The 25,863-nt window shown below is 40.2% G+C and overlaps 1 protein-coding gene across 10 annotated transcripts in view; it reads left to right on the top strand.

Annotated features, from left to right (window-relative positions):
* strbp (spermatid perinuclear RNA binding protein) overlaps nt 1-25,863 on the top strand; it is a 159,250-nt gene that overhangs the window by 46,920 nt on the left and 86,467 nt on the right. For 3 of the 10 annotated variants that reach the window (XM_060841390.1, XM_060841391.1, XM_060841388.1), the window contains one exon: nt 13,746-13,943. The exons of the other annotated variants lie outside the window; for them this stretch is intronic. The gene's annotated coding sequence lies outside the window, so the exon portion shown is untranslated. The remainder of the gene's footprint in view (nt 1-13,745; nt 13,944-25,863) is intronic. 10 annotated transcript variants of the gene reach the window in all.

Here is a 25,863-nt window from a genome sequence, read left to right as displayed (position 1 = left end):
GTTGAAGTAATTCATGAGTCAGCTGAAATGAAAACTTGGTTTGCTGTTCACCTGGGAGTAAATCAAGTACAAATGATTATTAATGAGTTCAAAAATGCACTTCTCTTTCCTAGATCCTCAGTCATATGGCACTATTTTACTGAACATGCTAGCAGTATTGAGATGTTAATACTTTTTTAAAAATATCAAATGGAGTCTTGGATGCAGATTCCAGGTGCAAAACATTTCCAGTGCAATTGTCAGTAAAGTTGAAACTGCCATTCATTAACATTATTATCATTTTAAAATCAGATTAGAGTTGGATTCAGACTTGTGTTCCCATTTGATATTATTAGCGGACGAGTCAGACCTCAAACTGAAGTCTTGTTTGATGGATTTTTTTTTCTTGGTTGTTACTGAGCTGATTGCTCACTGAAACATGAGCATGCATTACTGTAGACCATGTTTTATCAATAAAACAAGTTTATTATGCAAAAGAAATGAAGATAAAGTAGAATAAATCAACTTTAAATATAATACACATTTCATAATTTTGAGACACAGTAAAAATTTAATGTCATTAATCCAAAAAAAAGCCTTTTATAGTACCCACCTGCATAGGACTTGATTTAACTGTGGCTTTTTCTCCCAGTCTTGAGAGAATTTGATGACCTCTTCCTGGAGCTTTCTTACAATTCAGCTTAAACGTTTCAGCTTCAGATATTGCTTTCAGGATTTTAACTAAATACTTCTAGTCTGGAACTTTTACTAAACCCCTTGCATTAAGATAATAACTTTGAACCATCTTCTCCCTTTCTCAGGAGCAATTGCTTTACACATATAGCTTTGGCCTTATGCTGCAGAACTCTTTCTCCCCCCCCCCCCCCCCCCCCCAAAAAAAACTAAAAAGCTATTTTCAAAGTTTTGGAAGTTTCCCCTTGCAACACTGTTTATTTGCTCTTAAACTCTCCAATTGTAAACAAAAACCTTGTCCAGGAATAAATTTCTGTCACACTGTTTTTAAAAGCAATCAGCAGATGAAGCTTTGGAAGAATATCGGGAAAGTAGGACCAATCTGAAACGAGGAATTAAGGGGTCATGAAATATCATTAATGATCAGGGTTAAGGAAAATCCCAAAGCTTGTTATTTGTATATAAGGAGCAAAAGGATAACTAAAGAAAGGATTAGCCCACTTAAGGATAAAAGAGGAAAGTTATGGAGTTAGACAAAATGGGTGAGATTCTTAATGAGTACTTTGCATTGGTATTCACCCAGAAAAGGGACGAAGAGTCTTAGATATACACTTTGGTCCAACTCATCCATGCCATCCAGGTATCTGAACCCAATTTAGTCCCACCTGCCAGCACCTGGCCCATAATCACTCCAAACTCTTTCTATTCATATATCCATCCAGATAGCTTTTTAAATGTTGAGATTGTACCAGCCTCCACCACTTCCTCTGGCAGCTCATTCCATACATGCACCATCCTCTGCGTGAAAAGGTTGCCCCTTAGGTCACTTTTCTATCTTTCTCCCCTCACTCTAAACCTATGCTGTCTAGTTCTGGACTCCCGACCCCAGGGAAAGGACTTTGTCTATTAATCCTATCCATGCCCCACATGATTTCATAAACCTCCATACGGTCACCCGTCAGCCTCAGATGCTCCAAACAAAAACAGCCCCAGCCTATTCAAACTCTCCATGTAGCTCAAATCCTCCAACCCTGGCAACATCCTTGTTAATCTTTTCTGAACCCTTTCAAGTTTCACAACATCTTTTCCAATAGGAAGGAGGCCAGACTTGCACACAATATTCCAACAGCGGCCTAACCAATGTCCAGTACAGCTGCCACATGACCTCCCAACTCCTGTACTCAATACTCTGACCAATAAAGGAAAGCATACCAAGTGCCGCCTTCACTATCCTGTCTACCTGCAACTCCACCTTCATGGAGCTATTAACCTGCACTCCAAGGTCTCTTTGTTCAGCAACACTCCCTAGGACCTTACCATTTAAGTGTATAAGTCTTGTTAAGATTTGCTTTCCCAAAATTCAGCCTCTCGCATTTATCTAAATTAAACTCCATCTGCCACTCCTCAGCCCATTGGCCCATCTGATCAAGATCCCGTTGTAATCTAAGATAACCTTCTTCGCTGTCCACTACACCTCCAATTTGGTATCATCTGCAAACTTACTAACTATACCTCTTATGCTCACATCCAAATCATTTATATAAATGGTGAAAATTAGTGGAATCAGCACCAATCCTTGTGGCACTCCACTTGTCACAGGCCTCCAGTCTGAAAAACACCCCTCCACCATCACCATCCTTCTACTTTGAGCTAGTACTGTATCCAAATGGCGAGTTCTCCCTGTATTCCATGAGATCTAACCTTGCTAACCAGTCTCCTGTGGGGAACCTTGTTGAATGCCTTGCTGAAGTCCATATAGATCACGTCGACCACTCTGCCCTCATCAATCCTCTTTGTTACTTCTTCAAGAAATTCAGTCAAGTTTGTCAAACATAATTTCCCATGTACAAAGCCATATTGACTATCCCTAATCAGTCCTTGCCTTTCCAAATACATGTTCATCCTGTCCCTCAGGATTCCCTCCAACAACTTGCCCACTACTGAGGTCAGGCTCACTGGTCTATAGTTCTCTGTCTTGTCCTTACCACCCTTCTTAAACAGTGGCAGCATGTTAGCCAACCTCCAGTCTTCCGGCACCTCACCTGTGACTATCAATGAGACAGATATTTTAACAAGGGGTCCAGCAATCACTTCGCTAGCTTTACACAGAGGTCTAGGGTACACCTGATTAGGCCCTGAGGATTTATCCACCTTTATGCATTTCAATATCCAGTACTTCCTCCTCTGTAATATGGCCATTTTCAAGATGTCACCATCTATTTCCCTACATTCCATACCTTCCATGAATTTTTCCACTGTAAATATTGATGTAAAATATTCGTTTAGCATCTCCCCATCTCCTGCAGCTCCACACAAAGGCTGCCATGCTAATCTTTGAGGGGCCCTATTCTCTCCCTAGTTACCCTTTTGTCCTTAATGTATTTGTAAAAACCCTTTGGATTCTCCTTAACTCTATTTGCCAAAGCTGTCTCATGCCTCCTTTTTGTCCTCCTGATTTCCCTCTTCAGTATACTCCTGCTGCTTTCATACTCTTCTAAGGATTCACTTGATCTATCCTGTCTGTACTTGACATGTGTTTCCTTTTTTTTAACCAAACCCTCAATTTCTTTAGTTCTCTAGAATTCCCTACACTTACCAGCCTTTCCTTTCACCCTGACAGGAAAATACTGTCTGTGGACTCACGTTATCTCATTTCTGAAGGATTCCCATTTTCCAGCCATCCTTTTACCTGTGAACATCTGTCCCCAGTCAGCTGTTGAAAGTTCTTGCCTAATACCATCTGTCGGAGAAATTTGTCCAATAAAGTAGAGACCTCACAAACCAGATTGGGTGAAATTGACATGCTGCTTATTAGAAGTGATATGGCTGGAAGAGAAGTTGACTAGGCTGACGCAGAACTGGCACTTCCTTGAGCTGAGGAAAAGTCAGTTTTTATAATAATCCTGTACAATAAGGCTAATTAGAAAAGTGGAAAATACAATTATCTGGAATGTACCTGAAAATGGAGTAATCCATTTACAATGGTGCTAATCGGAAAAGAGTTATCAGAGAAATGTCCTAATTCTCTACACGAAGCAGCATCCTGATCAGTATCAATGGAGCTTCCATTCCTCTTCGCAGGTAGGTGCTAATGTCTCCCCTGAAGTGGTGAGGTGTTTCCATTATCTTGTTCTGGGCGTATTGCTCTTGCTGGTGCCTCTCTGTCTAACCTGTTCTTTGTGTGGCTTTGGTTTTGCTAGGTTGTGAAACAGCCCTTGGGGCTTTGGGATAGTTTTGTCATTGTTAGTGGGTGCTTGAAGTGTATTCCCTAGTCTACGAGTGCTGTCTAGTTTCACTTGTCAGCCTGCTTGGTCCCTGCTGAGGCATTCTGGGTGTTTCTTGTACAGTTTGGCCAAGTTTGCTTTTGTGGGCCTATTATGGGTTGGCAGGGTAGCAGATCTTTTCCCACACCATCAAAATTAGCTTTTTTCAATTTAGAACTTCACCTACGGATGTCGAGGTTCGGAATAGATGTTTGATTACTCTAGGTAAAATCAGCATAAAGAGGGAGGAAGTGTCGGGTATTCTAAAATGGATAAAGATGGACAAGTCCCCAGGTCCGGATGGGATCTATCCTAGGTTATGAGAGAAGCAAGAGATGAAATGGCTGGGGCCTTAACAGATATCTTTGCAACATCCTTGAATACGAGTGAGGTACTGGAGGACTGGAGAATTCCTAGTGTTGTCGCCTTGTTAGGATAATGCTACTTTTTGGACAATGTTCAATGCTTCTGTAGTTCAGCATTTGGTCAGTCATCCCAACATCCACAAACAAAGCTGCATTAGAATATTATTTCAAACAGGCAGAAAACTAGCCACCCGGATACATGAACATCAACAAGCCACAAAAAGACATGACCCATTCTCACTAGTATTTTTACATACAGATGAGGAAGGACACCACTTTAACTGGGACAACACATCCATCCTAGGACAAGCCAAACAGAGACACGCATAAGAATTCCTAGAAGCATGATATTCCAAATGGAATTCTATCAACAATCATATTGACTTGGATCCCATTTACCACCCCCTGAGAAAAAGGACAGGAAATGACATCACCACAGGAAATGATGTAACCAACCCAAGGAAACCTAAACAGATTAAAAAAAAAGTGGCCATACCAGTGCTTCACCGGAGGCTCACTGATGTTACCTAGGATGGTGACGAAATGTCTGAAAGCAAACCTTCCAGCTCAGTGGGCAAACTTACATCTAGAACCTCAACCTGAGCTACAAATCTTCTCAAAACTTGCTAATGGAGAACTGTGACTAGTGGTGTTCCACAGGGATCCATGTTAGGACCACTGTTGTTTGTGAGATACATAAATGATGTAGAGAAAGGTATAGGTGGTCTGATTAGCAAGTTTCCAGATGACACTGATTGGTGGGATAATGAAGGGATCTGTCAAAGAATGCAGTAGAATATAGATAGATTGAACAATTGGACAGAGAAATGGCAGATGGTGTTCAATCTGGGCAAATATGAGGATGCATTTTCGAAGATCTAATTCAAACGTAAACTATATGGTAAATGGAAATGCCCTGGGGAGAATTGAACTGCAGAGAGATCTGGGTGTTTAGGTCTATTGTACCCTGAAGGTGGCAACGCCAGTCGATAGCATGGTCAAGAAGGTGTACGGCATGCTTTCCTTCATTGGGTGGGATTTTGAGTCCAAGAGTTGGCAGGTCATGTTAGAGTTGTATAGGACTTTGGTTTGGCCACATTTTTTAATACAGTTCTGGTCATCACATTACCAAAAAGTTGTGGTTCCGTTCACCGAGCTGGGAGTTTTTGTTGCAAACGTTTCGTCCCCTTTCTAGGTGACATCCTCAGTGCTTGGGAGCATCCTGTGAAGCGCTTCTGTCATGTTTCCTTCAGCATTTATAGTGGCTTGTCTCTGCCGCTTCCGGTTGTCAGTTGCTGTCTACTGCAGTGGCTGGTATATTGGGTCCAGGTCGATGTGTTTGTTGATTGAATCAGTGGGTGAGTGCCATGCCTCTAGGAATTCCCTGGCTGTTCTCTGTTTGGTTTGCTCTATAATAGTAGTGTTGTCCCAGTCGAATTCATGTTTGTCGTCTGTGTGTGTGGCTACTAAGGATAACTGGTCCTGTCGTTGCGTGGCTAGTTGGTGTTCGTGGATGCGGGTTGTTAGCTGTCTTCCTGTTTGTCCTATGTAGTGTTTTGTGCAGTCCTTGCATGGGATTTTGTACACTACGTTGGTTTTGCTGCTGCTGGGTATCGGGTCCTTTGTCCTGGTGAGTTGTTGTCTGAGAGTGGCTGTTGGTTTGTGTGCTGTTATGAGTCCTAGTGGTCGCAGCAGTCTGGCTGTCAGTTCGGAAATGCTCTTGATGTATGGTAGTGTGGCTAGTCCTTTGGGTTGTGGCATGTCCTCGTTTTGTTGCCTTTCCCTTAGGCATCTGTTGATGAAATTGCGTGGGTATCTGTTTTTGGTGAATACCTTGTATAGGTGTTCTTCTTCCTCTTTTTTGAGTTCTTGTGTACTGCAGTGTGTTGTGGCCCTTTTGAATAGTGTCCTGATGCAACTTCGTTTGTTTGTGTTGGGGTGGTTGCTTTCATAGTTCAGGACTTGGTCTGTGTGTGTGGCTTTCCTGTATACCTTCGTGCTGAATTCTCCGTTCGGTGTTCTCTGTACCATCACGTCTAGGAATGGGAGCTGGTTGTCCTTTTCTTCCTCTCTCGTGAATCGGATTCCTGTGAGTGTGGCGTTGATGATTCACACACCACTTTTATGAAATTTCAGAAGTCCAAATTTATAATAAGTGGGATTAAAATACACAGAAAAACGCATGTCAAATCAAGCAAGGGTGTTTTTTCTTTGATCAAAAATGTCCAAAATCAGGGCCCAATCTCTGGATCCACATAAGCTTAACGTGGTTACAACAGAAACAGATCGACATTAAACTTGGACACTGAACTTTGTTTAAGCATTACACTTTAAGCTGTGGTGGCTCAGTGGTTAGCACTGCTGCCTCATAGCGCCAGGGACCCAGGTTCAATTCCCGCCTCAGGCAGCTGTCTGTGTGGAGTTTGCACATTCTCTCTGTGTCTGCGTGGGTTTCCTCCTGGGTGCTCTGGTTTCCTCCCACAATCCAAAGATGTGCAGGTTAGGTGAATTGACTATGCTAAATTGCCTGTAGTGTTAGGTGCAGGTAAGGGAATAGGTCTGGATAGGTTGCTCTTCGGAGGGTCGGTGTGGACTTGTTGGGCTGAAGGGCCTATTTCCACACTGTAGTGAATCTAAGAATACTTTTAATAGCAAATCTTTTCTTCTGAGAAGCAGCAGGGGAAGTGACAAGCAAGGCAGATAATAAGACAGATTTAGTACCAGTAAGAGACCTATCTCATTCCAATCACCTCAGAACTTCAGGTTTTGAACAAGAATGTCCATGGTCAACCTTTGTGGTCCATCTCCAATTAATTCCCTCTAATTATCAAGTAACAGCCATTTGATGGCCTCTTTCTACTTGGGCTGCATTTACTTCAGCTCCACGAAGGACCAGAAAGAGCCAGCCTATTCACCTGGTAAACCAAAGGTACGTAAGCTGTCAGCTTTCATGGGGAATAGGGGTGGGTTAGATCGCATGGGTTGCACTGATTTATGGGGCAAGACTAAAGAACTTGAAATAAGGTACTACTTGAAGAGGGCAGTAAATTAGCCAGTGTTTATTGCTCACCGTTAGCACTGAAAGCAGGTTAACTATGCCTTGCTGATAAGAGAATTTTTGTGGCTGTAAAGAACTTGCAGATTCACAGAGAATGTGAAGGTTTGTTCTTCCTAAATTATAAATCTCAATGTCAGGTTATAGTCCAACTGGTTTACTTGGAAGTACTAGCTTTCAGAGTGCTGCTCCTTCATCAGCTAGCTATGGAGCAGGATCATAAGAGAGACAGAACTTATAACAAGAGATCACAACATAACATAGACTACGCTGTGAGACTTTGCCATCGCATCTCGATCTCGAGAATGTGATTTGAAAGAAGTTCTGGGATTTACATATTAATGAACCAAAACCTGCAACCCTTTTGAAAAGATGAAAGACTTAACAGCAATCTAGGTTTATTCCATATATCGTATCAGTTACGTGCATGACACTCCCTCTGATCTTTTGCTATAAATTCTCTGTGTCTTATGATCCTGCTACTTGATGAAGGTGCAGCACTCTGAAAGCTAGTACAGTACTTTCAAATAAACCTGTTGGATTGTAACCTGGTGTTGTGTAATTTTTAACTTTGTCCATCCCAATCCAGCACTGACACCTCTACATCTAAATTATGTTATCAGTCATTTAGAAAATAACATTTCAAGGTTCAGATAATTAAAACTGCAAGAATGAAGTTTATCTTTCATCTGTACCTGGAGAATTACAGGCCAACAATGTGCTGACGAGTCCTAGATTTCAGTTGGTCCATTCTTGCCTCATTGCTGGTAGGCAATTGATTTGATTCTAGAGTTTTGATTGTTAAGGGCATTTAATTCCAATTGAAATAGTCTTATGCTGCAATTGTAGTGTTCCTGCCTCTGGGCCAGAATACCTGGATTCAAGTCTCTCCCTGTCCCAAGGTGTGTTATAACACTTCAGAACGGGTTGATTTTTAAAAAGACAGTTCTAGTTTTGAATGATTGTGCTCTTTTACTGTTAATTCAGATTCTCCAGAAGCAGGAACTAATACTGGTGATACTTCTCATTGTGCTTTTTGGAACTTTCGCCAGAGATGCATGCATGCTACTGGTAGCAGATCCATTTTCTATTATATGGAAAGAAAAGGTAGATGGTATGAAATGGCCCTAAGTGTTGACAATACTACCACTTTATTTATAACAAACAGAATTAAAATTCTGGAGCAATTTAATGTTGGATGCTACATAACAATTAAATGATCATATTTCATGGCAGCAAGCTGATGGTTATGTGCCTACTTCAACGTCAAGAAAGGCATTTGTTATTCTTTTACAACCATACACTTTTTGATTGCCACTACTTTCTGGGTGAATTACATGGCATTTTACTGGATTTACACTAATGCAGCACTTTTTTGCAGTGAATTGCACTCTATATCCATCATTTTCACTGTAATTTCCTTGTAAATGTTGATTTATTCTCTGTGTATCTGATGCTGCCTGCATTCCAAGGTGAGGTGAAGAAATTTGGAGGTTTTTTTAAGCTAAATCATTCTGTTTTAGCTTTGAGAGCTCTGTCTTAATAGTACCTGCAAATAGATATAAAATTAAATAAAAATAATTTACTGACAGGACTGACTTACAGGAAGAATTATGGCAAAGATTAAAATCATATTGCAAATTAGATACATGATTGTTAGCCATTGCAGAGAACTTGTTGCTATCTTATTTATTGATCAAAGTAAGAGGTGCAAAATATATTTCCATATTGTTTTAAAAAGTTGCAAGTAAAATTGCCTGATTCACATTATAAATGCCTGTCTCCTCTCCATCACCAAGATGCTATCTCTGTACTTGCCTCAGCTAATATTGAAATGGCCCATTCATTTTGATATCTCCAAACTAGCTTCTCTGGTTAACCTTCAGTCTTCCACCCTCACTAAATTTAAGGTTATGGCAAAACCTGCTGCTTGTACTCTATCTTGCATCAAGCTGTATACACTCACGTGTTCACACCTGTTTTTGAACATGGATCACAGGACTTGAAACATTAACTTTGTTTTTCTCTCCATAGACACTGCCACCACACCTGCTGAATTTCTCCAAACTTTATTTTTCCTTCAGACTTCCAGAATTCATCATTTGTTTGTTTTATTGCATCTGTGTTTATTGACTCATCTTGGTTCCCACCATGATTTTAGTCTTTCTCATTCCTGATCTTTGAGCTGTACAACCCTTGGAACACTCTTTCCTAAATTCTAGATGCTCTTGCATAATCACCACTACTTTTGTCCCACAGTTGATATCTATATCTTCAGTTGTATAAGTCTGGAGTTCCCTTGCAGAATTAGCTGAATGGATGTCTGTATTTTTAGGAGGAATGTAGGCTTAAAGCAGCTTTGTTTCCAAATCCTCTTGCTGGAGTAATGCTGTTTCTTACCCTTCGCCTTTGCGCTACTTCTTCTTACTACTATTAGATAATCATATAATTATGATCAAAAGTCTGGTGCTGGAAAAGCACAGCAGGTCAGGCAGCATCCGAGGAGCAGGAGAATCAATGATTCGGGCAAAAGCCCTTCACCAGGAGCGAGGCTGTGAGCTGAAGGAGTGGTGAGATAAATGGGAAGGGTGTGGTGCTGTGGGGCAAGGTAGCTGAGAGTGCGATAGGTAGATGGAAGTAAGTGTAATGTTGATAGGTCAGAGAGGAGGGTGAAACAATAGTTAGGAAGGAAGATGGACAGGTAGGACAGGTCATGAGGGCAGTGCCGAGTTGGAAGGTTGCTTCACAAAAGACCAAATTAGCCTATTGTGTCTATATCAGCTCTTTGAAAGAGCTATCAAATTAGTTCTACTCCCCTTGTGCTTTTCTTGTAGCCTGGCAAGTTTCTGTTTTCAAGTAATCAGTCCAAATTGATTTTGGAAGTCACTTTAATTGGTATCAGGCTGCACAAAAAGGCTGCTGGATCATAACTCCTTGCATATAAAAATATATATATTCCACAACCACTTAATGAAGGAGCAGCGCTCTGAAAGCTAGTTCTTCCAAATAAATCTCTTGGACTATAACCTGGTGTCGTGTGATTTTTAACTTTGTACACCCCAGTCCAACACTGACACCTTCAAATCATATAAAAAGAAATTCTCATTTTCCACCTGTGTTTTCTTTTTTGTAAAATGATTCTCATTTGTGTCATTTGATGAATGACCATCCTGTCATTAAACCACCAAAGCCTTCTCAATTTTGAACATCTCCCCTAGCACCCATTCTAGTCCTGCTTGCTCCCTCAAAGTGCTCTGAGGCCTGTTGCACATTCTATCTCGAATTTAACTCTTCTTTTTTCTATTTGTTCACTTCTTGGACATTTTTGTTTTCCAAATTAACCAACAACAAATAATATCTTGTTTTAACTCTGTTAGTTCAAATCTTTTTTCTCTCTGTCTGTTTTTCTTTTAACTCCCTTCAGTCATCAGTATCCTCTATAGAGTGTACTAAATTGTTTTTTTTTACAAAAATATTTCTTATTTTCTCTCTCATACAGAAAATCATTAAATTTAAGTGTATTGTTCAACTAAAGTTAGGTAGATACGTGTGCCAAAGATTTACATCTTTCTGTAGATTATGCAAATCATTTATTAGTGATGAATTATTTGATGTCCTCTTGAGAAAGAGAAGTGGTTATTAGCATTAATTTACATATTTCTTTGAAGCCTTAATTCAAGTCTCTTTCTCTTCAAACTGTTCTGGTGAGTCTTCAAATTGAAGCGTATCATCACTCGGTGGCAACTTTTAGTATTGAAGGCACTTCTGTTATTTATTATAGATTTTAATTGTTACTTGCTGATGGATTCTTGTATATAGTTTAAAGTGACTCTTCCATTGCTGTAGATGATATCGGCAGCCTCTCTTTATCTACTGTTTACCTGCTATTCAATGTTATTTGAGACTGAAACATAGCATACCTATTTTAAAAATGTTATGGTACCCATAGGGATTGGAAAATTCGCATCTCTTTTTAGAGATTTTATTGGATATTGATAACTTCTAAAGATTTCATATGTTAAAATCTTAACGAACAAACTACAGCCACCATTGAGACATTACTTAGGCAACTTAATGCACTAAACTACAGAAAAGGTATTCTCCCTATCAACTAATTAAGAACTGAAAATTCAGTGCCATGTTTTTGCATTATGCCGCAATATCAACAAATATGGAGTCTTGCAGATCAAGTCCCAAACTTCTCCCTGCCATTCAACAAGTTGTATTCTCCCTGTTAATGATCCCAGAATTAGTCTTCCAGTGTCCATTTTTAAATCTCATGCCATCTTCTGACCATGATCATACAGCTAGACAATAGCATAGTATGCTCTTAATACTTATTTGTCTTTGACATTTCTGTAATTCCTTTCTCTTCAATCTGATCACCTGTTATCACTAGCATCTTGCTGAGTAGTTATCTCCAAAGTAGTTTCTTCCTTTGGCACAGAAGGAAGCTGTCTCTCTTCTCCCTCGAGATCTACATTTAGGAGTCTATTTACGAAATGACCAGTGTGTACATCTTTTTTGCCAAATTGCAAAAACTTTGCCTTAAGTTTCTATGAGTGTTGGCCAGAGCGGCTTTTTCCTGATGACCAAGTTTTATGTCGGTTTGTCCCTGGCCAGATTTTAGCAAACTTTCAGTATTCCTTTTTTTTTAAATGACATTCTATTTTGCCTTTAGAAATTGTTTAAAACATAACTACTTTACCAAGTTTTGCGTTAGTAACAAAAATCATGTGATAGTATTAAATGAATCTGCTGGGCTTAGGTAGATGTCTATTTTGACCATCATTTAATTCTGCGAAAATAATATAGCCGCTGTTCATGAAGTTTGAATATCAGCTATAGAATATTTATCACCAAAATTCCTGGGACTTTTCTGAAAAATGAGAAGTCAGAAAAGTAGACTCAATAGCTGGCCATGGTTTGTAACATCTGTCTTCCAGAAGCTGCTAACCACAGTGCTTGCCCATGATGCAGGATTCTGTTGGGTAGCTACTAATGCAAGGAAGTCTGTTAGGTAAAAACAATAAGTCTTTAAAACATGAAAAGCCTTGGAAAAATTGTGAACTGTTGCATTATCGTGCAGTGCATTACTAGTTTAAGATCCCCTTTTAAGAAAATGAACTTTCTTATTCACAAGGACCATGGATTTGTACAAAATATTATCTTAAATTATTACTGCATGTGTTAACACTCATGGTGAAATCATGCCTCTAGGATTTTACCAATATTTTCAAGCTTTGCAGTGTTTACAAAATGGCATAATGTTTGGATCTGAAGAGAGCATTATATTGAGTTAATACTTCGAGTCAACACCTTCATGGATTCAAAAGAGCATTATCTGTTAATATGTTAAAAAAAACCTTTTATTGATCCAGATATTCTGATGGTCAGATAGACATTAGAGCAGTGTAGAGTAAAGTTGCATATTGGGACCATGCAGATTTCCTGATACAGATTACTCTGATGAATTTGTCCAGGATAGTGAAAATTCTGATGGGTATTCTACTTGACTGGAATCCTCTGAGAAGTTTTGAGGTGAGAGACTTCACAATTGTCCCAACTCACTAAAGCTTAATAGTTACCTGTGAAATGTTGGAGAATTAAAAAGCTATTCTCTCAAATACTGCCGTGCCCTTCTAATACACAATAAACCTTGACTATGCCCCCCACCCTCCAAAAAAATCCCAAACTCTAGATCTAACGCTTCTCAACCTGACCTAATTCAACAGCCTCCTCAATCCACTTGCCCACTTGTCCCTACCCATTCACCCCTACCCCTTGCTTACCTTACATATTTACCTTTCTACAGTAGTTTTCAAAATGTCTGCTGGATGTTCTAACTAACAAATATGGCACTGAATGATGTAAAGGAGCATGTGATTTCTGCAGTAATCTTATATGTTGCTGGATTTGAGGACTTGTAAGTTTGTAAAAGGAGGCCTCCATTGAGGAATCTTCAGTGCTGATGTTTAAAAGTAAAGGTAATGGATTTTTAAAAATTTGATCAAGGTTGCTGACCCTGTTTGTAATGTCTAGGCCAATAACTGAGCTTGGTAAGGAAAAGACTGCCTCTCCTCCTGGATAGATTAGCAGGCCTGAGTGTTTATTTTATATTCATTAAAGGAATGTGGGCTATGCGGGTCATCATTTATTGTCCATCACTCGTTTCTCTTCAGAACATAATGGTGAGCTACTTCTTGAATCATTGCAGTCCATTTGGCCTAGGAACACCCAGAATGCTGTTAGGATGGAATTCCAGGATTTTCACCCAAAGAAGGACCAGGAACATATTTCATTGTCAGGACGATGAGTGCCTTGGTTGGGAGCTTGCAGGTGGTGCTGTTCCTTTATATTGGCATTTATCTGATGTCCTTGTCATTCTAGATGGCAGCGATGGTTGGCTTGGAAGGTGCTGCCTAAGAAGCCTTGGTGAATTTCTGCAGTGCATCTTGTAGATCGTGTACACTTCTGCTGAGTGTCGGTGATGGAGGGAGTGAATGTTTAAGGATGTGGTGCCAATCAAGCTGGATGCTTTGTCCTTGATGGTGTCAAGTTTGTGTTGTTGGAGCTGCAGTCATCCAGGTAAGTGGGGAGTATTCTGTGACACTCCTGACTTGTGTCTTGAAGGTAGGCGAGCTTTGGGGAGTCAGAAGGTAAGTTAATTACTGCAGGATTCCTAGCCTCTGACCTGTTTGAGTAGCCATGGCATGTATATGTGAATCCACCTTTAGTTTCTGGGATGTTGATGGAGATTCAGTACTGAGAATACTAAGAAACTCTGTGGTGAAGATGCTTATTGTGGCAATAATATTATTTGCTGTTTTCGGTCCAGGTCTTGCTGCATATGGATACAGATTTCTTCAGTTCTGAAGAAGAGTCACTGGACTCAAAATGTTGACTTCATTTTCTTTTCAATGAGGCTGCCAGACTACTGAGTTTCTCCAGCAATTACTATTTGTGAGAGTTTAGGAGCAGATCATTGCTAAGCAAGTGCTTCTTGATAGTGCTGTTGATGACGTGTCCCACCATTTTACTGATGATTAGGAATAGTGGGCAGTAATTATCTGGATGTGTCCTGCTTATTGTGTGGATAAGATACTTAGGCAGTTTTCTAAATAGTTGGATTGATTCCAGTGTTGTTACTGTGCTACAGTACACTAGTTTCTGGACCTCTGGTTTTCAGTCCAATTGCTGGAATTTTGTCAGTATGGCAGAACCCTGTGTCTTCAAGTGTTTCTTGATCTAATGTGAAGTGAAATGAAATGACTGAAGGCGATTCTGGGAGGCTTGGATGGATCATCCACTCAACAGTTCTAACTGAAGATTGTTACGGATACTTCAGCCTTAACTTTTGCACTGATGTGTTGTACTCCCCATTTTTAAGGAGTGAGTTGTTTAATTGTTTGCCACTGTTTTCAGTTTTAATACCAAACTTCTAAAAATTTCTCTGGTTTTAATATTGACCTTGGGATGAGTGCCTCAATTTGCCAGCTCTCATTAGGTTGCATTTCTGAAGCTGGGTAATGGATTTAACATTCATTCCACGGCTGCCTTTTCAACAATATCATTCAAACCAAACCCACAACCTCTGTCTACTATCTGAAGGGCATCATGCCAAACTTTCCTCCCAGTCACATGCCATCTTGATTTGGAAATACTTTGGTGACATTCCACCCCTATCACTACATCAAAATTGAGGAACTGTCTCACCGTAGCATTCTTTACACAGATGGTAGGCTTTCCTAATGACTTAATATCCTTTTAGATTTGTTTTTAAATGATGTGGTGAAAATGCTCCCCTTCAGGTGAGCTCCTGTTCATTTCACATCAGGATAGTTTACCATATGGAATTTTCTGATAAAACAACCAAACTGTGAATGCAATATATAAATGCATGTTTTTGCTTACAAGAAAGAGCTGCAAAAGTTTTTTTTCTGTTAAACTAGTGCACTAAAGGTAAAAATATAATGTAACCAGCTGACATTGTTTTTTGGAATGGAGCAGCTTTTTAAGTTAGGCAAGTTTACTTTTCCCCACGCGAATGTAGTCTTGATGTATTCTTCAAATATCCATGGCATTTGCTATACACGATTCTGTTGGAGAAATATTGAAATTAATTATTAAGGAAGTAATAAGAATTTTGGAAAATCATTAATCTAGCAAAGTCCGGACAGCTTCGTGAAAGAGAAATTAGATTAATTTGTTAAGAGTTTTTTTGAGGAAGTTCCAACCAGAGTGGAGAGGGGAACCAGCAGATGTTGTATTTCGACTTCCAAAAGGCATTCGACAAGGTATTTTACAAAAGGTTAAGTCATAAGATAAGAACTCACGGTGTTAGAGTTGGTATATTGGTGTGGATAGAGAACTGGCTACTGGGCTGGAAGCCATGAGTGGAGATAAGGGGTTCTTTTTCAAGTTGGCAACCTGTAATTAGTGAAGTTCTATCAGAATCAGTGGTTCTACAATGACGGAGTAAGGAAGTAAATGTAGTGTAGCCAAATTTGCAGATTACACAAGAATAGGTGGAAAGGCAAGTTGTGAAGGAGATGCAGATAGTTTACAAACAGGTGTAAATACGTTAAGTAATTGGGCAAAATGTTGGCAAATGGAGTATAATAACGGAAAGTGTGAAGTTGTTTATTTTAGAAGGGAGAACACTATTACTTAAATGGAGGAAATCTGTAGAAATGTGCAACACAAAGGGACTCTGGTGTACTTGTTCAGGGAACGTAGAAAACCACACAGGTGTAATAGTTTATCGGGAAGGCAATTGGAACGTTGTCCCTTATTTCAAGGGGTTTTAAGTATAAGACTAGGGAGGTCTTATTGCAACTGTACAAGGTGCTGATGAGTCCGTATCTGGACTACTGAGAGCAGCTTTGATCCCCTTAAAATTGTTTCATTTGAGGCTGTTCAGAGAAGGTTCGCCATGATCTCCTGGTATTGTGGGACGTCTCATGAGCAAAGACGAAATGGGTGGGGACTCTATATACTGGAGGATTCTTAAAAGTTTGACAGGGTAACTTCTGAGAGGATGTTAGCCCTCATAGGAGAATCTAGGAGCAGCAAGCATAGCCTCAGAATTTAAGGCTGAGATTCTTGATCACTGGTGGATTTGAGTGTTATGAAGAAAAGGCAGGAAATTAGATGTGAGAAATGTCGGATCAGCAATGATCCAGTGGTGATCCTGTGATGGTGAAGCGGACTCAAGATACCAAATGGCCACTCTTTCTATTTTTTATGGTCTTAAATTCTGTGCTAGATTCTAAACTTGTATTGCTTTTTTTTAATATGAAAAGGTGGTAAGGACCAGTGAGTCTAACATCTGTGGTGGGCAAGATGTTGGAGGGTATCCTGAGGGACAGGATGCACATGTATTTGGAAAAGCACGGACTGATTAGGGATAGTCAATATAGCTTTGTGCATGGGAAATCATATCTCACAACTTGATTTGAATTTTTTGTAGAAGTAACAAAGAGGATTGAGGGCAGAGCAGTGGATGTGAGCTGTATGAACTTCAGTAAAGCATTCAACAAGGCCCGAGCTGAAAATGTGTTGCTGGAAAAGCGCAGCAGGTCAGGCAGCATCCAAAGGACAGGAGAATCGACATTTCGGGCATGAGCCCTTCTTCAGGAAATCCAAAGAGCAGGAGAACTGACGTTTCGGGCATAAGCCTGAAGAAGGGCTCATGCCCGAAACGTTGATTCTCCTGCTGTTTGGATGCTGCCTGACCTGCGCTTTTCCAGCAGCACATTTTCAGCTCTGATCTCCAGCATCTGCTGTCCTCACTTTCTTTCCCATTCAACAAGGCCCCCCCCCATGGGAGACTGGTTAGCAAGATTAGATCTCATTGAATACAGGGAGAACTAGCCATTTGGGTACAGAATTGTTTCAAAGGTAGAAGCCAAGAGGGTGGTGGTGGAGGGTTGTTTTTCAGACTGGAGGCCTGTTACCAGTGGAGTGCCACAAGGATCTGTGCTGGTCCCCTACTTTTTCATCATTTATATAAGTGATTTGGATGTGAGCATAAGAAGTATAGTTAGTAAGTTTGCAGTTGACACCGAAATTGGAGTGTTGTGGACAGCAATCAAGGTTACCTCAGATTACAACAGGATCCTGATGAGATGAGCCAATGTACTGAGAAGTGACAGATGGAGTTTAATTTAGATAAATGTGAGGTGCTGCACTTTGGGAAAGCAAATCTTAGCAGGACTATACACTTAATGGTAAGGCCGTAGGGAGTGTTGCTGAACAAAGAGACCTTGGTGTGCAGGTTCATTGCTCCTTGAAAGTGGAGTCGCAGGTAGATAGGATCGTGAAGGTGTGTGGTAAGATTTCCTTTATTGGTCAGAGTATTGAGTACAGGTGTTGGGAGGTCATGTTGCAGCTGTTCAGGACATTGTTTAGGCCACTGTTGGAATATTGTGTGCAATTCTTGTCTCCTTATCAGAAAGATGTTGTGAAACTTGAAAGGGTTCAGAAATGATTTACGAGGATGTTGCCAGGATTAGAGGATTTGAGCTATAGGGAGAGGTTGAATAGGCTGGGGCTGTTTTCCCTGGAGCGTCGGAGGCTGAGGGGTGACCTTATAGAAATTTATAAAATCATACAGGGCATGGATAGGATAAATAGACAAAGTCTTTTTTCCCTGGGCCCGGGGAGTCCAGAACTAGAGGGCGTAGGTTTAGGGTGAGAGGGGAAAGATATAAAAGAGACCTGAAGGCCGACTTTTTCACGCAGAGGGTGGTACGTATATGGAATGAGCTGCTAGAGGATGTGGTGGAGGCTGGTACAATTGCAACATTTAAGAGGCATTTGGATAGGTATATGAATAGGAAGGGCTTGGAGGGATATGGACCAGGTGCTGTCAGGTGGGACTAGATTGGGTTGGGATATCTGGTCTGCATGGACAGGTTGGACCGAAGGGTCCGTTTCCATGCTGTACATCCATATGACTCTATGACAAGAAACAAGGTTATAAAGTGAAAGGAGAGCAAGCATGGCCAAAGAGAGGTTTTGAAGATTTCTAAACTGAGAAGTAGAAAGACGAAGAGCTTGGAGGGATATGGGCCGGGGTGCTGGCAGGTGAGGCTAGATTGGGTTGGGATATCTGGTCAGCATCGAGTTGGATCGAAGGGTCTGTTTCCATGCTGTGCATCTCTATGACTTGCTCTGTGGTTGCCGTTAAAGGCTTGCCATGAATCTGATATAGTAAAACATCAATTCCCCAAGTCACTTGTAATGTCAACATGACAATGATTCCATTATAATGCTAATGAGAAGCTAAATACATAATGTCTGGGATTTAACCATCAGCAACAACCGCTTTATCTGAATTAATACCTGTTCAAAATGAATCTGCCTTTTCTTACATCTGCCTGCTTGCAATCTTTTCATTTTGAAGTAGTTGTTGTTTTCTGTTGCTTTAGATCTGTTGAACCCTCTTGTTGTAATTCATCATATCATTAAGTGCTGAATGTTATAATTGGAGCCAAGCCTTGATGTGCATAAAAATTTTTATTTCTGTGGAGAGACATTACATATTGTGTACCTCAAGATTTAACCCATTTGAAAGCACATTGATATGAATGTTGGGTATTTGGGGTAAAAAATGAAAATGTAGGAAATATTCAGCAAGTCAGGCAGTATCTGGAGAAAGAAACCGAGATAATGTTATATACCATTAAAACGTCATCAGAAATTCAGCGTGTCCTCATATGTGAAAGTGGGTAAATCTCCAAGTAACCTCTGAGAATGTGTTAAACTTATCCAACTGTTGTGAGAGATTTGCCTCAATCTATCATCTACTGCTGCCCATTGTTCAGCAAATAGTGTCAGTCGCGGAGAACTGAAACAGCTCTGCTTCTCTAAAATGATTTGCATAGATTTCTGCAGCTTTTCTCAATTTAAGTAAATGTTCTTGTGTTCTCCCAGAATGAACAGCCTCATCTATCTGTAAATGGGCAACACGGTAGGTAGCTCAGTGGTTAGCACTGCTGTGTCATTGCACCAGAGACCAGGATTTGATTCCAGCCTTAGATGAGTGTGCATACTCCGCACAGACATTCTCCCCGTGTCTGTGTGAGTTTCCAGCTATAGTCCAAAGCTGTGCAGGCTAGGTGGATTGGCCATGCAAAATTGATCGTAATGTCTAGGGCTGCACAGACTAGGTGGATTATCCATGGAAAATGTAGAATTACAGGGGATGGGGTAGAGAGTTGCTGTTCGGATGTTGGTGTGAACTCGATGGGTCAAATTCCTGATTCCTGAAGAAGGGCTTATGCCCGAAACGTCGATTCTCCTGTTCCTTGGATGCTGCCTGACCTGCTGTGCTTTTCCAGCAACACATTTTCAGCTCTGATCTCCAGCATCTGCAGTCCTCACTTTCTCCTCAATGGGCCAAATGGCCTGTTTGCACATTGCAGGGATTCTATGAATCTACAACTGCTTTATTGGCCTGAGAATGCAAAATAATTATTAGTGAATAGTGTGAAGAAATGGACAATTACTCCTTAAACATTGAGAATGGGTCTAGTAAAAAGGAAACTTAATGTATATCTCCAGAAGTTGTTTATTACAGAAAAATAATCGATGCACACAACGGAATTCTCTACAACTGGAATAGAAATGAAACACTTCAAGTATTGAAAAAAAATTTGATATCTCAACGGGAGAGAACTGACATATCTTTTTAGAAAGATGAACTAAGATGAGTCAAATGTTCTATGTCTTCTGTGTTCATCTGATGACTGGTAATCTAGAGACCTTTTGCTGCATATAGAACTGTACTGTCTTTACTGTAGTTTACTATATTTGGGAAAGAAACAATTCAGGGAGATAATCATTCTTATACTTCTGTTTATTCATTTTTGAGATTTCTTGGAGACCGTGACGAATGAGAGCTGTTGAATTTTGAATAATATTTAATGGACATTTTTCTAATTTATCCTATACGATAGCAACGTTTTTACCATATGTTTTGATTCTTTGGTATCAGTTAAGTTTTTTTTTAAAATCAGAAAGCAAAATGAAACACAGTTTGGTAAGGCTATAGGGAGTGTTGCTGAACAAAGAAACCTTGGAGTGTAGGTTCATAGCTCCTTGAAAGTGGAGTCGCAGGTAGATAGGATAGTGAAGAAGGTGGTTGGTATGCTTTCCTTTATTGGTCAGAGTATTGAGTACAGGAGTTGGGTGGTGGCTGTACAGGACATTGTTCAGGTCACTTTTGGAATACTGCATGCATTTAGAGTCTCCTTATCAGAAGGAAGTTGTGAAACTTGAAAGGTTCAGAAAAGATTTACAAGGATGCTCCCAGGGTTGGAGGATTTGAGCTATAGGGAGAGGCTGAACAGGCTGGAGCTGTTTTCCTTGGAGCTTCCGAGGTTGAGGGGTGACCTTATAGAGGTGTACAAAATTATGAGGGACATGAATAAGGTAAATAGGCAAAGTCTTCTCCCTGGGGTCGGGTAGTCCAGAACTAGAGTGCATAGGTTTAGGGTGAGAGGGGAAAGATATAAAAGACCTAAGGGGCAACTTTTTCATGCAGAAGATGGTACATGTATGGAATGAGCTGCCAGAGGAAGTGGTGGAGGCTGGTACAATTGCAACATTTACGAGGCATTTGGATGGATATATGAATAGGAAGGGTTTGGAGGGATATGGGCCGGGTGGTGGCAGGTGGAGCTAGATTGGGTTGGGATATCTGGTTGGCATGGATGGGTTGGACCAAAAGGTCTGTTTCCATGCTGTACATCTCTATGATTCTGACTCTATCTATAACTCAATTATTTTCAGTCATAATTGTAATATAATTTAAATTTATTAATATTTTAATCATGTGGAGATGTGGGAATACTTTATCTAGTTAATCTTACAGCAAATAAGACCAGATTATCATGAATGGAATGATGCCTTCAGAATGCTTAGAACAGAGAAGAGGATTTGGTGGTGGGCATCATGTAGAAGTTTATCAATTGCATAAGACTTAGGAAATGAAGTAGGGCATTCAGTCCATTGGGTCTGCTTTGCCATTTAGTGTGATCATGGCTGAATCTGATCATCAGATTCACTTTCTTACCTTGTCCACATTACTCTTGATTCTATTCCTGATTAAAGATACGCATGTCTTAGCCTTGAATATATTTTTCATGACCCAGCCTCAGCAACCTTCTGTGGTAAAGAATTCCACAGATTAATTCTTGAATATACACATAACTCCAGAGCGTTCTGAAGTAGAGAAATCTAAAGGCTCACACCTTCTGAGGAAAAAAATTCTTCCTCATCTCTGTCCTAAATGGTCTGCTGTTTATGCCTAGGCTATGACCCCACATTCTACTGTCCCATCCAACTCTGTCAAGGGAAACATCCTTCTTGCATCTAATTGGTGAGCCTTGTAAGAATTACATTTGAATAAGATCACCTATCATTTTTCTGAATTTCCGAGAATTAAGATACATTTAATCTTATCTCATAACCAATTCCTGCATCCCAGGAATTTTATTGGTAAATCTTTGCACACACTCTTTTTAGCAAGTACATCTTTCACATGTTAGGGAATCCAGAAGTATGCGCAATATTAGAAGTGTCGTCTCATCAAGGCTCTGGAAAATTGAAGTAAGATCTCATCACCCATATACTGAAATCCCCTCGTATTAAAGGATAACATACAATTTGCCACCTTAATTGCTTGCCGTGTCTTCATGTGAACTTTCAGTGACTCGTTAGTAGGGCTTTTCAAGTTTTTTTTGAAGTTCAACCCTTGTCAGTTTCTCACCATTTTAAGAAATTGGCTTTGTTTTCCTTCCAACGTGAATAATCTAGCATTTATCAACTTTGTCTTATTTTTGGCTGCACTTAGCCTCTCCAAATCCCCTCTTGACAACTCTAACTTCTACATTTTGTCTTTTGCAAACTCAGAAACATTGCCTTTAATCTTCACATCCATGTAATTGACAGATTCTGAATAATTGGGATACAAGCAATGATTCTTGGATACACTGCTAGCCAGTGTACCAACCAAGAAAATGACCCATTTATTTCTACTCACTGGTTTCTGTTCATTAATCAGTTCTCAATCCATGTTGGTGTACTCTTCTCCTTCCTGATCCCAATCTCTTTTGCTCTAATTTTGTTTACTAACCTGTTGAGTTGGACTTTATCAAAAGTTTTCTGAAAATCTAAATGTACCTCCATTCACTATTTCACTCTTACCTATTCTGCTCGTTACATCCTCAGGAAAAACTCCCAGCAGATTTATAACATACAATTTCCATTTTATAAATTGATGTTGACTGTCCAGTTGTGCCATTTTTTTTTGTATCCTGTTATTCTTTAGTCAGATTGCAGCATTTTACCTATGACTGATGTTAAACTAAACGTAGTTTCCTGTGTTTTATCCCCTTATTTCTTAAATTGTGGGCTTATAGTTGCCACCTTCAGATGTAAAGGAACTGTTCCAAAGTCTATAGAATTTTGAAAGACTATTCACAATGAATCAATTATATCTACTGACCCTTCTTTCAGCTTCCAGGGATGTAGATAATTGGGTCCAGGGGATCTATCTGTTTGAAGTATCCAGTAATTTTTCTAGTATTGCCTTTTCACTAATTGTTATCTCGTTCCTCGTTTAAATTTGCCCCTTGATTCTCCATTATTTCCAGGAAGTTTTTAGTATTTTCCTTAGGGATGCCAATCATAAAGCATTTGTTTAATTTCTCTGTCATTTCCTTATTTCTCATTGTAAATTCTCTTGACTCCACTGTAATGAACCATCTCCCTTTCTTAATCTTTTTCTCTGTCTTTCTTTGCAGGATTCTGAAATACCATTAGTTCCTTAGGCTTGTCTTTTTTTGGAAACTTTACATGCATTTTCCCTCATATAATGACGTTGTTGATTTATTTTGTTAGTCATGGTTGAAATACTTTGTTTTCTGGGTTTTTGAACATTAATATGAAAAGTCATCATTCCTCTTTCCTAAAGACTTTCTTAAAACAAGGTATCAATGGGCCCTTTATCATTGCATAATACGAGATTTGAAACAACTTATTCCTTTGTTAGTGTCTCAATGTACTGCTCTTGGAAACCATCTTGCAGATATTCTAAGGACTTATCCTTCACAATATTTGCATTAATTAGATTCACTGTGTCTCTGTAGATTGAAACTCCACCCTGTACATATTTGATTTATCCTTGTTACATGCACTGCTTATTTGTTGATTTCTGTAGCTGTTTACAATATCACTTCTGATCAGCATCGAATAAACAACACCCCATCAGTGTTTTCTGCTTTTCGGGCGCGGCACGGTGGCACAGTGGTTAGCACTGCTGCCTCACAGCGCCAGGGACCTGGGCTCAATTCCCGCCTCAGGCGACTGACTGTGTGGAGTTTGCACGTTCTCCCTGTGTCTGCGTGGGTTTCCTCCGGGTGCTCCGGTTTCCTCCCACAGTCCAAAGATGTGTGGGTCAGGTGAATTGGCCATGCTAAGTTGCCCGTAGTGTTAGGTAAGGGGTATATGTAGGGGTATGGGTGGGTTGCGCTTCGGCGGGTCGGTGTGGACTTGTTGGGCCGAAGGGCCTGTTTCCACACTGTAAGTAATCTTAAAAAAACTTTAGGAACAAAGGTCTTTTCTTTCTACTGTACACCGCTAATGCTATGCTTAATTAATAGAGCTACCCTACTACGTTTTCTCAGCATCCTAATACTGCTGAATGTTATGTACACTTGGATACTCAGCTACCAGATTTGGTTTCCTTGTAGCCTCCCTGTAGAATGGGTATCTGGTCATTTATTAATTTATCTTTGGTTGATGATTCATATGTTAGTTGCAAATGCTACACATGTTCAAATACAGAGCCCTTAATTTTATTTTTACCATTTTTCTAAACTCTATCTCAATCTGCTGGTACATTCTTTGCAATCATCCTCCCTGCCATAATTGCTACCTTGCTGTATTGTCCTTTTTAATTTACTCGGTTCATATACAGGTGTAATGTTCTAGGAAGTGGTACAACTATTTCCTTCATTATACTATTTGCTATAATACTGGTCCTAGCAAGATTTAGGTGAAGTCTATCCTAGTGTTACAGCTCCCACTTTTCCTACTCTGCTGAAGGTGTCCCACAAGCTGAAATCCATTTTTTCCTGTAACAGTGTTTCAACCATATATTCATCATTTTAATCTTATTTATCCTATGTCAATTTACAAATGCCTCAGATAATAATGTAGGGATTAATACTTTTTTGAGATTTGGCTTAATTTAATGGTTAGCTGTTGATGTAGCCTATGCAAAATCCCTTTCCTCATCTTTGACCTTAACAACTGGCTCCTCACTCTCCTATAAATTCCTCTCAACCCTGATAGATATCCCAAACCCTCTCACACCAGGACAGCAATGCAGCCTCAGCCTCAATTCTTGCTCCCAGCTACAAATAACAGGGCCTAACCCCTGACCTTACTCTGCAAGGCTGAGCTTGAAGGTTCCTTTCCAGACATTTCGTCACCCTACTAGGTAACATCTTCAGTGGGCCGCTTTCTACTTATGTTTGGGTTTCTTTGGGATGGTGATGCCACCTCCTGTGGTGAAGTCACTTCCTATTCTCTTTCTCAGGGGTTGGTAGATGGGGTCTAACTCGAGCTTGTTGATAGAGTTTCGGTTGGAATGCCAAGCTCATACATGATTGCTACAGAAGCAATCACCCCAATATCCACAAATGAAGCTGCAGCAGAACATTATTTCAATGAGCCAACACACTCTGCAGCACAGAGGAACTACCCAGAGCAAAGGTGTATTCAAAAAGAATGGGTACCCAATGAACACAGTCTGCTGATTTCTCAGTAACAAACACAAACAAGCAGACAAAACACGTCCAGAAACCCTAGCCACTCTCCCCTATATCAAAGACCTCTCGGAAATGACTGCCTGACTACTCAGATCCCTTGGCATCGTGGTAGCCCACAAACCCACCACAGCAGCTAACGAACTTGAAAGACCCTATTCAGACAACAAGCAAAGCTCATGTCATTTACAAAATCCCATGCAAGGACTGTAACAAACACTACATTGGACAAACAGGCAGAAAACCAACCACCAGGATACATGAACACCAACTAGCCACAAAAGACATGACCCTCTCACTAGTATCCTTACATATGGATGAGGAAGGACACTACTTTGACTGGGACAACACATCCATCCTAGGACAAGCCAAACAATGACATGCACAAGATTTTCTAGAAGCGTAGCATTCCAATTAGAACTGTATCAACCAACACAACGAGTTAGGCCCCATATACCAACCCCTGAGAAAAAAAGAAGTGACTTCACCACAGGAAATGACATCACCAACCCAAGCATAGAAAGCAGGAATTTTCAGCAGTGCTTTGCCTGAGGCCCACTGAAGATGTTACCCAGTAGGGTGACAGAACGTCTGGAAATTAACCTTGAAGCTCAGTGAGCAAACCTACATCCAAAACTACCAAAGTAACAAGATCATATCCTGTT

Source organism: Hemiscyllium ocellatum, chromosome 21 (assembly GCF_020745735.1).
Source record: "Hemiscyllium ocellatum isolate sHemOce1 chromosome 21, sHemOce1.pat.X.cur, whole genome shotgun sequence".
Classification (NCBI taxonomy): domain Eukaryota; kingdom Metazoa; phylum Chordata; class Chondrichthyes; order Orectolobiformes; family Hemiscylliidae; genus Hemiscyllium; species Hemiscyllium ocellatum.
The sequence above is the reverse complement of the archived record's forward strand: the minus strand, read 5'-3'. Positions and strand labels throughout refer to the sequence as shown.